Source organism: Thunnus albacares, chromosome 8 (genome assembly GCF_914725855.1).
Source record: "Thunnus albacares chromosome 8, fThuAlb1.1, whole genome shotgun sequence".
NCBI lineage: Eukaryota > Metazoa > Chordata > Actinopteri > Scombriformes > Scombridae > Thunnus > Thunnus albacares.
The window spans coordinates 6,604,397-6,620,991 of record NC_058113.1 but is presented as its reverse complement, the minus strand read 5'-3'; the positions used below and the strand labels follow the sequence as shown (position 1 = coordinate 6,620,991).

The window sequence follows — 16,595 nt, the reverse complement described above, 5'->3', positions numbered from 1 at the left end:
CATAACTGCAAAATGCTGTTTGATTTTTAAAAACTTTATTTATGCACACATTTATCCCCAACGTCCTTTTCCCAGCAGGTTGAGGGATTCAAACCAACAACCTTCTTTTGTAATTCCATTTGTCTAAACTCTAAGCTTACTATTAATGCAGCTAAGTGCCGGAGAAATCACATAAAAGCATCCATGTTGTAATCATATTTTTCCTGATAATACATCATGACATTAATTGGACCCTTTAATATCATATTATCAGCTTTTATTGCATTCTCAGTGTATTTCCTTGAACATTGTATTTGATTTTGATGACCAGTTATTACATTATCCAGCTGTTATTACATTATCATTTGCTACAGGGCTTCTGGGGTATGGCTTGTTATTTATTCTGTGTGTGTATGTGGGTGTGCATATTTGAAGTTCACGCACTCTCTGAACTGTTGACTTGAACTTCTTACTCAAGCAAACTTCACCGCGTCACATCCACGGCTGGCTCTCCCTGTTTCTCATCTTCTAATTCATTTCCTGCCTACAAATTATAATTATGGGACTCTGATGAGATTTATTCCTGCGATGGAGCCTATTTTTTCTGGGGGGGGGGCGGGCAGGAGGTTGGGAGGGGGGTTGGAGGGGTGACAACTGTCTGCTTCGGGTCTATTTCTGTATCGGAGGGTAGGTTGCTACTGTGAGAGTAAGTACACTTCAGGGAGCTGACTTCTCAGAGATGATGAAATGAGTCTGAGATAAACTAATTCCAAACTCATAAATCTGATGCATCCCCGTTCACTTCAATGATGTGATTCAGTTAGCAAGCTGCTCAGGTCAAGGTTAGAACGACAGCGTGCGTAGGAAAAAGGACTTTTAGATGCTACTACTGGAAAGATTAGATTTTTTTGACAGATTTCTTTTGTATTTGTAAAGACATGGTGCTCATTGCTGTACTCTGCTGACTTGTTGTTATCCCTAATCTAGTTTATTGACATGCATACCATACCACAGCCATATATTTATTCCAAATATACTACTGTTAGCTGCTGGACTATGTTTTTGTGTCCCAGACTGCAGGATTTCAAGACTGCTTGAACTGCCTTTATTTTGAATCAATCTTGTGTCAATCAGTATCTGCAAAATTGACATTAATCACTATGAAGCTACCAAGGTTTCCAAACATACCAAATTTGTCAGGCTGAATCTCAGGGAAATGTGTATACGAATATGCACAAGACATTTCAAATTGCAATTGCAATTAAAAATTATGACAGTTTCACTTTAAGCATTTTATCCTTACAGTGGTATGTTGTAAACAGTAAATATATGCATGACAAAATCCGTTTAATGTGAAGAAATGTTGGTATAGCTCTGAAACCAAAGGAACTATCAGAGTTGAAGAGGTTAATTGTTACATTGTGGCTTAATGGTACCATGGAAACTGGATAAGGACTGTCTGAGAGAGGGTTTACAAAGAGAGAATATGAAAAGGTGAAAAAAAAAACAAAGGTAGGAAAGAAAACAAAAGGGAAAAAAAATAAGAAAAGCCAGAAAAGTGTTGCTCAAAGGCATGATGTCCCAAATCATGGCCAATAAATGAGTGTTGACATTTGAATAGCTACCTATGTGACACTTATTATCACCTGGCAGTGGAGGGAACACTGACTGTTTGCCAAGTACTGTATTTACTAGTCAGCTCACACTATAATGCTGTGGGGAGCTAATGTGCGGACACTGATTTTCTCCGTGTTTTCTCCAGTTTATTCTGTCTGCGTGCATTAGGTCACTTTTACGCCTATAGAACAGTTAATTTAGTCTGGACCAAGGAGAAAAAGACTTATTACTATAACAAAGCAAGAGATCTAAACACAAGGTCATATGGACTGACAGGGTAGCTCACTGATTGGAGAGTTTTGGTGAATCTTATCATTATCATCATCGCTACATGGACCCATACCTGCAAGGTGAGGGTCACATGGATGACAGACACAGTGGAAAGCATCAGTATGCTAGTTTTTGGTAGCCTCGCTCACTTGTTTACTTGGGCTGTAAAAGAAGGGAAAGAAGCGCATAACACAACTGTTCTTGAAAAGATATTACAGCAAAGATTCAAATGCAGTTTTTTTTTTCTATTAAGTCTTGACAAATTGTGACTTGAACAACGTAAAAATTTTAAAATATAAAAACTATGACCATGAGAAAAAGAGACTTGTAGCAAGCAAATAATCATCCAAACACATCTAGTTAATCAGATTTTGAAAGTCAACGTCAAAAATCCATTATCACAAATTTTTCCTCAAATTCTTGGGTCTATCATCCAGTTAAAAACCCCCAGCACTTTGTTCAGAATTTCTAGAGAAATATCAGTGTGTCACATGTCATAATGGACCAGTACAAATGTGAAAGGCATCTTGTAATATAAAATTACAGGGCAGATAGTTATTCTATGGCTACATTTCACTCTTTAAAAAAAGGAAATGGCAAAATACATGGCACAAACATATGACGGTACTGTTTTTATGACTATGTCCCCTGATTGATTGATCGGTGATAATCCCTGCACATGCTGACGTGCATACATGTTACCATGGTTACCTAATGATCTTGCATAATCAGGATTTTTTTTATGCATATCACTCCCTTGACAGTTTACAATACGCAGGTGAATTAAAGAGTAGTTCAGCTTTTGAAGTGATGCTTAAATTTCTTATCTGCTATTACGAAGTCCTGTGGTTTGATTTTTAACCAACACAAATCAGTATGATTGAGAGGGAGACCCACCTTTTCAGGCAGTCTTGATCCTGTTGTTTTGGTCAGCACTAGAGTTTGATTGATATCAGCTTCAATAAGCCTAACCTAACAGACAAATGAGTTTGTTTTAACCGCACCAAACAAGTTAGGCGTGAAAGCCTTAGATGACACAAATAACTCACATAGATGGACTCTGTATGATTTGTCATTGAATATAAGCTGAAATGAAGAAAAATTCCTCATTGCTTCGGCACACTTTACATTTCCCAACCAAAGCTAAAAGATAGCATTGTTACCTAAAAGCATCTCAGGTAAGTTTATACTGATCCATCAGCTTATTCTTCCACTTGATGCTCTTTGATGCCACTTTAGTTCAGTTTTGTCCCGCATGTCCTTGCTATTAGTCATGTACAGTAAATCAGTGCGGCAGCTTAAAACTTTGCAGCAGTGGCTGTTCTGCTGGAGAGGGCAGTGTCGGGGTGGCAGGAGGATCATGCCACATGGAGTCACAGGGCACCGGTTGCGTCACTGAGTGAGGAGGGTGCCAAAAGCGGGTGAAGGTGTGTCATTCTGCTCGTGCATCTGCTGGTGTCACACTCTGATAAGCTTTCTACAGAGTCATCATGTACCGACTCTGCTCCCAGGGCCAGCATTGACGGGGGAACGGATTGATCTGCGGTCATCTGCATCAGTTGAGTCGGCAATAATCGATAAAGGAAATTGTGGGATGAAAGCGAGGCAGGACAGGTGGACTGACTGTTGATATTTCAGCCTGCTCTCATCATCCATTATCCATTCTGTGGTATCTGCAGGCTCTTTTTGAAAGCTCAGGGTCGGAAGTCACAGTCATTCAGCCGTTAAATGAAATGCGACTGTGACTTATTGTGCTTTTACGGCTTTTAACTACAAAGTAACAAATTGTACAAGCCTCGAAAGCATGAGTCATAGCAGTTAATCATTCGCTCTGGCTAACGTTGGCCTAGATAAGGCGCACTCACATCAAGGTCTGAGTTTTTCTTCATATGAATACAGAGATACTGCATCTGTCAGTCATTTACGCTGTTGTATCACATAATTAGACATTGATTAGTGACTGTCCCGTCTCTCTAGTTTCAATGGGATCCAGTAAGTGTGGCCCTGTGGCATTTTCCTATAGTCAAACCCAGGCCAGGCAGTTCCTACAGGACTGATCATGATAATTTATTCTAATGGGATAGTAATAATGTAGCAGGCAGCTTGCTGTGCTGTCTGCCTGGCTTCAGACAGACCTGTCATTAGAGGCACAGAGCACATTCACCACCGACATTTTAATAACCCAACAGATGAGCCTTCTACAAGGGCGGCACCGACCGCAGTCCTCCCCTCCTCCTGAGGAAAAGCAGTGATTGATATGTTGATGGTGTCCTTACATTAAGCGTGCTACTTTTTAACAGTCATCTCAGTGTGCTTTAAATGAAGAGGAGCAGCAACTAAACATACTGTGATGAGTGTCAGACAGTGCCCTGGCTGATGTCAGCAAAGATGGGAGGATGCAGGGAAGGAAGAGAGAGGAGAAAAGGAAGAGGAACGATGTTTAGGTTGTCAGAGTGAAGTCATTCATTCATAGACTACACTATACTCTATAGAATAAATGTAACACGAAACCAGTTAAAGAAGGAACATTACACAAATGTAGAAATGAGAGGAAATAAAGGAGAGGATAGGGAAAGAAAAGAAAGGAGAATAGGGAGGTGAAGGAAAAGAGTTGACAGTAGAGGAAAGGAGATAAAAGGAAAATAAAGAGAGGACAGAAAAAAAGGAAGGACATTAAAGTAAGAAAGGAGAGGAAAGGGAAGGAAAGGAGAGAAAAGGACAGGACAGGGAAGGAAGAGAGAGGAGATGGAAGGAAAGGAAAAGAGAGGAGAGGGAAGGAAAGGAGAGAAAAGGGAAGGACAGGGAAGGAAGAGAGAGGAGATGGAAGGAAAGGAAAAGAGAAGAGATGAAAGGAAATGAGAGGAGAGCCAAACAGAAGAGGGAAGCAGAGGAGAGGAGAGGGAAGAAAAAGAGTTGAAAGGAAAAGACAGGAGAGAACAGTTAAGGAAAAGGGGGAAAGGGAGAGGGAAAGAAAGGGGAGGAAAAGAGGGGAGAGGGAAGGCAAAGAAAGAAAGAGAAGGAAAAGAAAAGAGAGGAGAGGGAAAGAAAGAAAGAGAAAGAAGAGGGAGAAGGGGGGGGGGGGGGGGATGAGAGGGAAGGAAAAGGGAGGAAACAGGCCAAATTGCCTGTGATCTCCCACATGCGTGCAGCGTTCCTTCCTGAGAGGGTGTGACACTTGACAACAGCTCTCCCCAGTCAGCATCTCTGTCTGACAGCCTGCGAGTCCCTCTGCTACATCTGACCTTTACATCATTATAGCCAGCCTGTAGCCTCCACTCTGGAGCTCAATGAGCTCTACGCCGTAATAGAACGGCAAACAGGAGATGAACCGAATGTCTCCATGAGCCGTAGACTCATTAAGTATGACTTATAGTGTTCCTGCCTATGAGTGCATTTGAAAACTGTTTCATCACACTGTGTTCTCATTGGATACGTGCTGTACAAGTACTTTTCTGTTTGTTTTCCGGGACTGACTCATGCTCTCTGTTCCTCTATACAGTACATGTGGGTCTGATTGTGTGTGTGTGTGTACCAGGTATTCTTCATGTCGGGGGGGGGCATAAATCTGTTTGCACAGTCATGTTGTGGGGACTCGCCGCCCTTATGGGGACCAAAAGCAAGTCTCCTTAATGTAAATCATTAATTTTATGGTGAAGACTTGAATTAAAGAATTAAGGTAAGTTTAAGGTTAGGGTAAGTCTCCAGGAAATGAATGCAAGTCAATGTAATGTCCTCTGAAGCGATGGAAACACAACAGTGTGTGTGTGTGTGTGTGTGTGTGTGTTTGTGTGTGTGCACAGTCTCAAGTTGTCTATGGATTTAGTTTATGAGCAGGTTAGGTAAGCACTTGAAACATGCAAGCAGGAGATATGCCACTGTCCCTCTTGCAGATGTCTTTGTATGGGTGCAAAGGGAGAGCCTTCACAGCATGTCACTGCAGATAATGGCTTTTAAGAGGAAAGTTGCTGCACTTCTCCCCCCACCCCCCTGCATCCCTCTACCCCCCCTGTTTTTTTTTCTGCTCTATCTGCCATTTTGTTCTCAATCCTTCCTATGCTCCCTTGCCCATTCCCTCCTTCTTTTTTTCCCTCTCCTCCTCCCTGTCTCTCACTCTCTCCATCTTCACACTCTCTACCTTGTTATCCTCTAATGTATTTCCAGAGTGTCTGACCGGGGGGTACGGGCAGAAGGGTAATCTTTCTCAAGGACAGATGGACGGGACAGACAGATTGCTAAAAACTGAGGCACCAACCTTGGCTGCAGACTTGGGGAGAGGCGTTTTATCACATTATTCTCTGGTCTGACATGAATCTACACTTTAGAGACAGCAAGTCCTACTGATGCAACAATATACAACACAAGGATGACCTAACTATTGACTTGAAGCTTCGCTGTAATGACTCTAGTTACAGATTATAACTGGAAATTTTTAGAAAGGGGTTTGGCCTCTGAGTTTTTTACTTAAATACTGTTTGTTTTTATTAATAGTCCCCAAAACAAATGTATTTATGATATTCTTGCAAGATATTTTAAATCTCAAATCTTAAAATTTGGTCGGTTTAAAGCCACTAAATTCTAAGAGCATTTGCTATTGAAACATTAAATGCCTGATATAAAATCTTTATTGGAAGACCAATATAAAACTAGTACAGTATGCTGGCAAACCAGCCAGTCAGAACCAAATCTGAAGTCTCATCAGAAACCATCATTAATAATGTTCTTTTAACAAGCCAGATTTGGTGTTTGTGTGAAATTATTCAAGCACTGACGTGTATTGCTACCTCAGTGAATGTGCGTGGCTTGCAGGCAGAAACAGAAGCCTGACTCTGCTAACGCAGCATAGTATCTACAGCACCTGACAGAGGAAATGCTAATAAACAAGACAGAACCACACGTGTTGGCATACCCTAACACCCTGAGAGCGCCGGCCCTGCCACCGCCGCCATGTGACTGATTACTCCCCTGTTAGTTATTCATTGGATTTTCACTGCAGGGTCAAAGAGGGGAGGAATCAGTGCTGGGGGAGCAATATGCTAACTCGCTGTAGGCTCCCACCAAGCCTTGCTTGATATGCAGTTTTCAAGAAAGGGACTCAATGGCTGGAATTAAATTAGCAGCTATTCAATACATCGAAGGGAGTGTCAGGTTTGGTGTTAAGTCGCCATCCTGTTGCTCCTTAGTTCTGTTGCTTTTTTGCATTTGTTTGAGCGCGGATACATAGCTGGAGCCCTTGTCCTTGAAAACAGTGTTTCCACAGTATTCAGTAGCAGCTGTATAGTCACAGCATGATATTGCATAAGGAGCTAATAACTATGGCAGTTGACAGTTATAGCCAGCGCTGCAGGCGATACACCGTTGTTGCTCTCTTTTTGTGTTTGATGTTATTGTCTCAGGTGGCACGTCTCTTGTGTTTACACATCCAGATCATAGCCAGGGGTGGCAATTACACACAAGCCACTGTGAGACATCTTTCTGTTTTTACTATAGAAATGGGACAACTTACATATTTTTGACCATTTAAATAGGAAGCGAAAAATAATGTGTTTGACCTTGGTGGTACAGAATACCTAGGTTGATTTGACTTTTTGCATGGTGGTTTAATTTTTAGGATGTTGCTGCTATTTAGTAATAGTAAAAGTAAATACAAGGCCAACTTTGCAACAATGGCACCACTATAGCATGGAAATATTGTGGTCTAATAACAATTCATTGTTTTTTGTGACTTAGTTGTGACTGGTTCCCACCCACTGACAACCTTTCTGACCTTAGCTAGAAAGATACAAAGGTAACATGTGATCCATACACTATTGTTAACATGTTAAAAATAATGTATCCATGCAACCTCAGCTCGATTTGGCCGACATCTGGATAGCGACGCGGTGAACAATCCCGACGCAATATGGATGCCTACTGATGTATTCATTTCTTGATAATTAGCTAATGTGAACACAGCAAACACTGCCTCTATTCATACAGGCGGTGTCCTGCATATTGAACATTTTCTTTTGATTTTGACAATATGTACATGAAAAAGGGCCTTGAGGCTGAGGACTAACCAATGAGTCTGACAGAGCCCTCTCAGTTAAGCTCCCCAAATCCAATGAAGAGCTGGACAGAGCCACTAACTTGACCTGAAACTATAGTGGTTAGCAGCATCTGGGCCCCCGCACGGTGTATGTGTCAATCCTGAACGGGGCTTTTTCTAACCTGTAACCCTGTGATAATGTAGTGTTAATTAGTTAATGATATGCTTACTCTTTACTTTGAAAAGCATTACAGTAATGTGATTACTTAACGTAACAAGTAGTGTAAGGGATTACTATTTGAACTTCAGTAATTACATTACTGCTACTAATCCCAGTAACGCTCTGTTACTTCAATAATTTGGGGTGGGGGACGTGTTTGCTGTCTTACTGGTAATTTGATGGAGGGTTTTTTACCATTTTTGTTACTTTTTAATGAGTTATATGTATTGTGTATGTGATTTGTCCAACACTGGTTGTAGGTTACTGGTTATCCAGCTAAGCTAACAATAGTGGCTTACGTTAGAGCACATAAACACGCTGTTCAATCCATTCTTTACACTTTTGCTCTTGTATTTTGGGAAGACGTTAAAAAGACACTACCTTCAAACTCTTTATTCACAAAGTATCACTCTTACTACATCCCCATGCAGACCACTTCAGCATGTGGAAAAACCCAAAAGTTGACAGACCTGCCCTGCCTAGTTTACTGTACTGTTGCTCAGGTATGACTGGACAGTCGCTGCTGGGGGAAGGGGTTTAGGGAACAGTTAATTATCAGAGTTTATTTGTTAAATGGTATCCATCTTGAAGAAAGCATTTATTATTTCTAAAAGATTTTTGGTAAAGTTTCTTTGTGGTGAAGTTTTCTGCACAATGTGGTCTGGAAGAAAGCTCTGCAAACATTGTTTTAGTAGAAATTTACCACTGCGTTTCTCCTTTAGGCATGACTCTTACGATTTAAACAAGACAAATTGAAATATCCCATTTATTTTCTCCCATGCTGTTATTGCAGACCCTGTGGGACGCAGACTGCGAGGAAAAGGAGTCCACTGTTCTATTTTGAAATCCAACTTAAGTATGAATCGTCCCCATGTGGTGCATCAGTATCAAACCTGTACATGCTTATCCCTAGTGAATGAGTGAGACCAAGGGAGGAATGGAGTGAACGGGTGAGAAAGAATAAAGAGTGAAAGTGAGAGAAGAGGGAGAGAGAGAGTAAGAGCTATCTGTCACGCTCTGACAGCAGCACCCACAGCCATGCCACGGTGCTTTTGCCAGCAGAGCTGCTTGTGTGCACTGAGATAAGCCCGAGCCTTCTTGCCTTGGCGGTATAGGCTGGTCACGTAGCACCAGAAGGCAGCTTAGCCCCACCACAAATCCAGTGGAGGGTCTTTCTCTCACTCGCTTACTTCCTCCCACGCACCCTTTCTCTGTCGTTTCCTCACTTTGTCTTCCTCGAGGTTCCTGGCTTTTCCTATGTGTCTATCACTGTTTGACACTCCATATTCACGTGAGAGATCACTATTTACTGTACCCTTCCTAGCAACCACTGAATGAACAACATGAGGTGGCGACTGGTCTGTACTTCCTGCACAGTGCAAATCTTGTGCAGATGTTTGAAAGGGTAGTGTTCCACTAGCCTACTTACTTTTAGAATGCAATTTTCATAAGCTTCTTGTTTGAAACACTGGAGGTCCTGATGCAGAACTATTAAGCTTATCTGAAAATTTAATATTACGGGTTTGATGAGAGATTTGCCCGAGCTTAACAAATCTGGAAACAGGAATGGGGTCCAAAATGAGGCTGGCTAATTGAACCCAACTCTAATATGACATGCAGAGTTAAAGGCTCCATATGACATTTTTAAGCTTTTTTAGACAATGGAGAGTGGGAGTTACAGAGAATAAAGATGGATAACATCCTGGCTGATTTAAAGGCTGGAAGGTGGTTACATGTTATCTAAATAGACCTCTGCACTGGGTTGCACCAGCTATGTGTAAGTTCTCTCCTACTAGTTGGTTTGTCAGCTGCTAGAATTAATTGTACCACATTTACTTGGGGCATAACCTAACTAGTTTGGACATTTAGTCATAATTAAGGCAAGTGGCCAATCAACAATCAAAGATAGAGATACATCGTCATGGTTAGCATGCGCATTAGCTTTCTGGCTGGCATGAGCCACTTGGCATCGTAGCACATCGTAGTGAGCTAGATCAATATTGTAATATATCAGTTGGGTTTCTACTTGATTACTGTGTTGTAAAATGGCAGCAGTGAATGAAAAAATGATGCTGTGTGGCAGAAAAACTGCTGTTTTACCATTAGTGAGAATATTTTTGTGACGTTTTATGATTTACACCTACCCTAGGGGCATGTGTTTAACTATTTAGTTGTTACTTAGAATTATGTTGTAACTTATCTCCATGGTGCAACTGCTTTTATTTTAGAAGTGCATAAATCACAACTTAGTATTAATTACGTTATAACTAGGCTAAATCTGAACTGGCACACAGCTGGTGCAACAGGCTGTTGGCCAGTTGGATGTCCCCATTTGCACTCACATCTTTTGCACTTGTGTATATTTACGTTCTGTCCCATAAAATGTGAAAGTAAGATTTTGATTAGACTCTGCCACAATCTTATAGAACTTGGAGATCTACCATGTTTCTTAAGCTAAAAAGCTTTTTTGTGCTACATTTACATCAATTTCAAATTATGTAGGCCACCATACCAGTGTTTATTGTCAAAATTATTGCTTCCTCTGTCTTAAAATGTGAGTTCTTTACATGTAAAACGTGGTTTGCAAACTCAAGGTATTCACAGTAATACAACCACATGGGCTTGGTCCCCCTACACACTCAGTATTCTCAGTGCACTCTGGGGGTTAAGGCATATTGGGTAATATTGTACAAGAACCTCCACAGTTAATACTGTGAAAGTGGTGCTGCCCACAGGGTACCATAGTCTACACTGTGCCTTGATAAGAAAAGCCTGACAACAACTTGCCTCCAGGGCTGCATTCACACTAAACAGCACCAGAGGCAGCCAAATCACACTGCTCTCACAAACCTTAATTGGGATATCTGATATGTCTGGATTTTTCTCGTTCTGTAAACAAAAAAGCAGCGATTGTTTTGTTCAGGTTCTTCTTGTGTGGTGCGTACTATGTTTACAGCACTGCAGGTTTGATTGAGTTACATCCCAGAGTGCATCAGACAGACAGACAGTGACATTAGTGTCCTAGTTGCCGGTGTTTGGATGAGCTCTCATACTCAGCTCAGGTTAAAACCCACACTGCAATATGAGAGAGGTGGACCAACAATGGATTCATGCACAAAGACACACATACACTCCACAGCAACCCAGGAGGGCTCAGAAACCATTTCCACAAAGGTTAATAGTATGCTTTAGTCATCCCCAGATAGCAATGGAACAGCTTTGACACTAACTTGGTTACAGGCAGAGAATGTCACCTCTGTTTTTCCAGGTTTTGACTTCTTATACTGCACTTATTATTCTCCGAGCTCCCTCCATGTTCTTATCCAGACCAGACTAGCTGCTCCACGGAATGAAACACGGCTCTGTTGTGCCATCAAGAAGTTTCTTTTTTATCATGACTGCATATAATGGGACATAAAAGGCGACGCAAATATGAACAGCTTGACTCTAAAGCGTTTTTTTGACCAAGATGGTTAGCCGCATTACAAAGCCTGAGAGAGGCTCGCTGATTGATTTATGCTGGCCTTGTTTCTATTTATCCCCCAGAGAGGATGACAAAGCACATGGTACACACTGGTTCAATCAATCACACGCTAAACAGGTTGCATCCAGGGGAAGATTCTTGACTGAATTAAGGTGAACATCCATTTAGGCCAACTCTTCAGAGAAGGAGGTTTTATATTGTAACTGAGAGTCGAAGCAGGTATTTAAGATCTTTTGTGAAATACAGTAATACGACTTTAAACTATCGTAAGTAAACATAGGTACCCGTCAGTAAAAGATTTGTGTGTGGTCAAGATTTGTGTTTGTTTCCATACAAGATGCACATACCTGGGATAACAGAATCACTTATCCTTGGGCTGTCTCAATGTCATGAAGATCAGTATGATGTTAGTGCTGCCACAAATGTCCTTTTAGATATTTGTCTGACATTTGTCATTTCGAAATGTCCCCAGAGAGAATGCATGTAGTCCTTAGTTCAATCAATTCTGTGCTTTTAAGCAGCTGCTGTGTCCTTCGTGTTTTCAAAAGGGAATAATATTAGATGGACTTCAGGAGTGTTTTGCATTCACCTGTTCCAAGGGCACTAAATGCAGATATTTATCCACAGCACACCATGCTGTCATATGTATGAGTCAACACTGTGTAGATCTAAATCACGGCAACTGCACTGTCTTAGAGCTAGGCCAGAAGCGAAGGCCACAGAGATTTGTAGCTACCAAGGACACTGTTTTTTTTTTCTTTCTTTCTTTCTTTTTTTTTTTTTTTTTACTTTAGACAGCAAAAAAACATTTAATGTTTTCTTCTGTAGTGTAAGCAATGTAAGGAAAGAAGCTTGCTACTGAATTTACTGCGGCGCTACTGTAAAAGATCTGTGGGTCGGATTTATTGGCCTGCTGGTGTAATTACGTTGACCGGGAGTCTCTTGGTGGCCCTCTTCTCGTTGGGTTCAATTTATAAATGCCACAGAACTAGTAATCCCACTGTTTCCCCACTTAGTTTGGAAAGGGCTCAAGCCATCCTCTGGCTAGGATTGATTACATATAGCTCAAATGAAGAGTAAGCAGTTTTCCACTGTTGAACGCCGGGACTGGCCCCTGCTATTGATTCATTTTACAGCAGAGGGAAAATAAGATCTGCCACTTCACATAACTGTTGATATTTGTTTCCCTTTACCCATGAATTTATGGCCTCCTATTATTTAAAAAACAGCTTTATTTTGCCTGTATCTAATATACATGTTGTACTGAGGCAGGCTGAGCTAAAAACAGAAGAAACCATGTTTATGTCATGTCAGCCAATGCCTCTAAGGAGCAGAGAAACCATTACACAGTTATGGATGATATTTATATAACAGTTAATTGAATTTACAGAAGCATGGAGTGTCAGTTGAAACTGATTAGGTGTAGAGCTGTAGATGTGAAATGTAGCCTCTGCCTAAGTGTCACAAGTTCTGCTAAAGTGGAAACTTAACCGTGTTTAATATCTATTACTGAAACATCTGTAGTCAGTGGCATTGTTAATAGTGTTTAGATACTCTCTGGGTTAAAAATGCTGATGACTTTGCAGCATATTTAAAGACCCCTGCATCATAAAAGCATAATTGAGTGCACATTCTCAAGTTCATTTTTGGCCTTGGAAACAGAAATCTTAACTCAAGGTCCACTTACTAGCTTTTTCTTGCATATAATGGTCTTCCTCAGAAGATAGAGTTTGCTTACTTTCTGAGGAAGATGTGATTAAAGGCTCTGGTAAAGCTAGTAAGTGCACCTTGAGTTAAGATGTGTTTTGTCATATTATTCAGATTATTTGACTTGAATTCTTTTATAATTTTTTCTATGGCTAGCAATGTCGGAGGGTCAGCTGGCCAGTTGGTGCACCACTTTAGTCCAGACTGAACTATTTGATGGAATACCATAAAATATGGTACATATATTCATGCCCCCCTCAGGATTATTCGCCATAACTTTGTGATCCTTTAACATTGTTTTAAACTTTCCCTTACTTAATCTCTAATAGCTCCCTATAGGGGCAATAGATACTGAAAATAATCAATACCAAACACACTTACACTCATACCATTATAAGACCTTTATATGTTTCATTTCCATCATCCATGTCAAAACTGTTCAAGGAAGGGAAAACGTATTACTTTTGTGAGCATGGAATTGTGGTGTTAAAAGGTTCAGTCTGAGTGCAGTCCCTACATTAAAAAAAACTGCAAAAAAAAACTCTATTGAGTCGTTTAAAATAAAGAGGTCTTTAAACTATGCTGATAACTCAGTGATGATGGAAAAAAGAAGAATCTTATTATTCCAAATTTTTTACAGACATGTCATTACTGAGTGAGCAATCACATAGTGAAAGAAACACGTTATGAGTTCCTTTATCATCAGTGGGTATTGTTACAAAGGATGGTAAAGTTGAATCTCAGCCAAAAATAGTTGGAGTTGAGCTTCAAACAGGCCATGATTATGAGTCATCCACATCCACCTTGAGCCCTTCTTCCCTCCCTCCGTCCTCATCCTCCTCTAGCTCTTCTTATTAGAATGTGGAGGACTTTGTATTGTACATGCTCCAGGGCCACGTTTGCTGTGCACCGGTTTATCCAAGAGGAAGAATAGCTGGAGGACAGGATTTAGCCGGCCAGTGCAGTACGCTGTCTTCTCCACACGGGTCATTGCTCTGGACATTCACTGGATGGCAGAGCTCTGGAAAACTGTCACAAAGAAGCTAGTAGCAGAAGCTACATACATCAGGTCTGAATGCCTCCCTGTTTTTTCCACTCTGGCTGCACTAAGCATTACTGGATATACAGCACTGTGGCGATAACATAGGCCTTAATGAACATAAATGATATTAAAATGAGGACGTAATAAATGGTCAAATGTGTGGTCATTAATTTTGCTGTTGCCTCATCTAAAACCTGTTCACGTCTTCAGTTCTGAAACACTATGTAATTATTATTACATTGCATTTTTGTATAGATCCAAAACATCTTGAAACTGACAACAGACTCATCATGCTGTATATTGGATGCAGGGTCATGACTGTGCCCTCACTGCCTAGACAGTCTCTATTTGAGGCCTCAGTTATGGTATCAGTCTCCAGGTCAGACATGACAAAGTACAGGCTGTGGGCATTAATCTGCCACGTTGGCTTGATTGACGCATTTCTTGACATCGTCAAAAATCTCATTCATATGCTGCACTGAAAGCTGGAACAGAAACAGAAAGAATACTTACAGTAACAGGCATAATATGCAGTATCAAAAGTTTTTGCATATACCAACATAACATTTATAATTTTTACTCACATTAATATGGGAAGAAGCTGGCCTGGCTCTCACCGAAGGGGGAAACTACCCTTAACCAACACCAACACAGAAAGTGAATAAGCATATTTCTGTGTGTTGGACCACCACCCTAACTGTTCTCCCTTTCCTTTATTTCTGCCTTGCACTTTTTTTGTTTGCTTTCTCACTTCTTGTCTCTCCGTCCTTAAAAGGACTTTATTGACTCCAGCTCTATATATTAAAAAAGTTTATACAAAGAAAAACTGCCACTTTGAAAAGTGTGCAAGAGTTGCTGCATTGAAAATGTATAATTGTGTCAAAGTTGGTGAAGAAAATCCCACACTCAGCTCTTGCTCAGTATTGTCTCAGCTATCCCTTGTGTAATAAAGGACTGTAATAATGCTTATTCTGTCAGACTGAAAGAAAATCACACATTGTGCTCTTTCTCAGCACCACATAAATGTATCGATTTATGTTTTGGTCCTATAAGATGTGTGTTAGAAAAGAACAGTAAGACATTATGTGTGATGGAAAGAAAAACATCTTTGCACAATTTTTAGCTACATTATAATGTGTATTGATACATTGACACTGCATCAGAGTTAAGTGTGTTTCATTAACAAAGTCAGTGTGACTCTTACTAATGAGTCCCTCCCTGCACAGTTAATTACATCTTCATTGGGTCCTAATTCACCCATGTTACTCCAGTGGACTTGTCCAAAATGTTGCATCCATTTAACTACACTCACAGCTCACACCTCGGATGATGCAATATGTCCCCAGCTCGTAATTTAACCAACAAATTATCCATCTACCGCATCTCCTGGGGGGAAAGATTCATTATCCAATTTAGCATACTTGTGAAACCGATGATATCAGGTGATAGATGAAGAGTGTCCAGGGTGAGGACAGTTTTACAGCAGATAGAGAGAGTGCAGAACCTCTTACCATCTTTGTCGGATTTAAGACGTCCATTTGGCTCTAATTTCCTCTGATCCCAGCGTGCATTGTTGTATCAGGTCGTAGTCTGACTCTTAACGCCTGTGGAGGAGCATGAGGCGAAGAGGCTTATGTAGAACAGTCCATGTGCTTTTGTGCTTCTGTTGTAGCTGAGTGATTCATGGGAGGCTTTTTAGGGTAATGATGAAATATATGACTGTGTCTGAGTTTAAAAGAAAGCAATTAACTCCATCCAAGGAGTTCAGTGCAGATAATAAAGTGGACACTGACATAACAGAGCATTTGTTTTGTGTATCTGCCTGACGATGCCTCCGTCGTGTAGCCTCTCTTCCTGTCTCCCTGTCAGGTTTATTGTGGGCTCAACCTTCAGCGCAAGGCTGGGCTTTATTATTTTAATAAATTGCCCTGTATGAAGAGAGCAGTGGTGCGTGTCTGATGCATGTCCCTTCCCCTTCCCCTCCTCCCTCACCCTCTCTTCCTTTCTCATCCACCCTCTCTTCCTTTCTCATCCACCGCCAGCATTTTTTTTTTTTTCTTTTTTTGCATTCTCTTCTTCTCTACCTACAATTAAGCGACTTCTGGAGGCTGTCAGTGAAATGGCGTTCGCTGCTTGACTCCTCATCCTAAACAGCATGCTCACTAAATAAATAAACCTAGATGTATGCATAAAGAGAGAGGAGGAAGGTGAAAAGATTGAAGGAGAGAGAGCCCTCCGCTCAGCAGATGGA

The 16,595-nt window shown here is 40.9% G+C and overlaps 1 protein-coding gene across 4 annotated transcripts in view; it reads left to right on the top strand.

Annotated features, from left to right (window-relative positions):
* Window positions 1-16,595, top strand: part of oxr1a (oxidation resistance 1a) — a 157,269-nt gene that overhangs the window by 68,525 nt on the left and 72,149 nt on the right. The gene's annotated exons all lie outside the window — the stretch shown is intronic.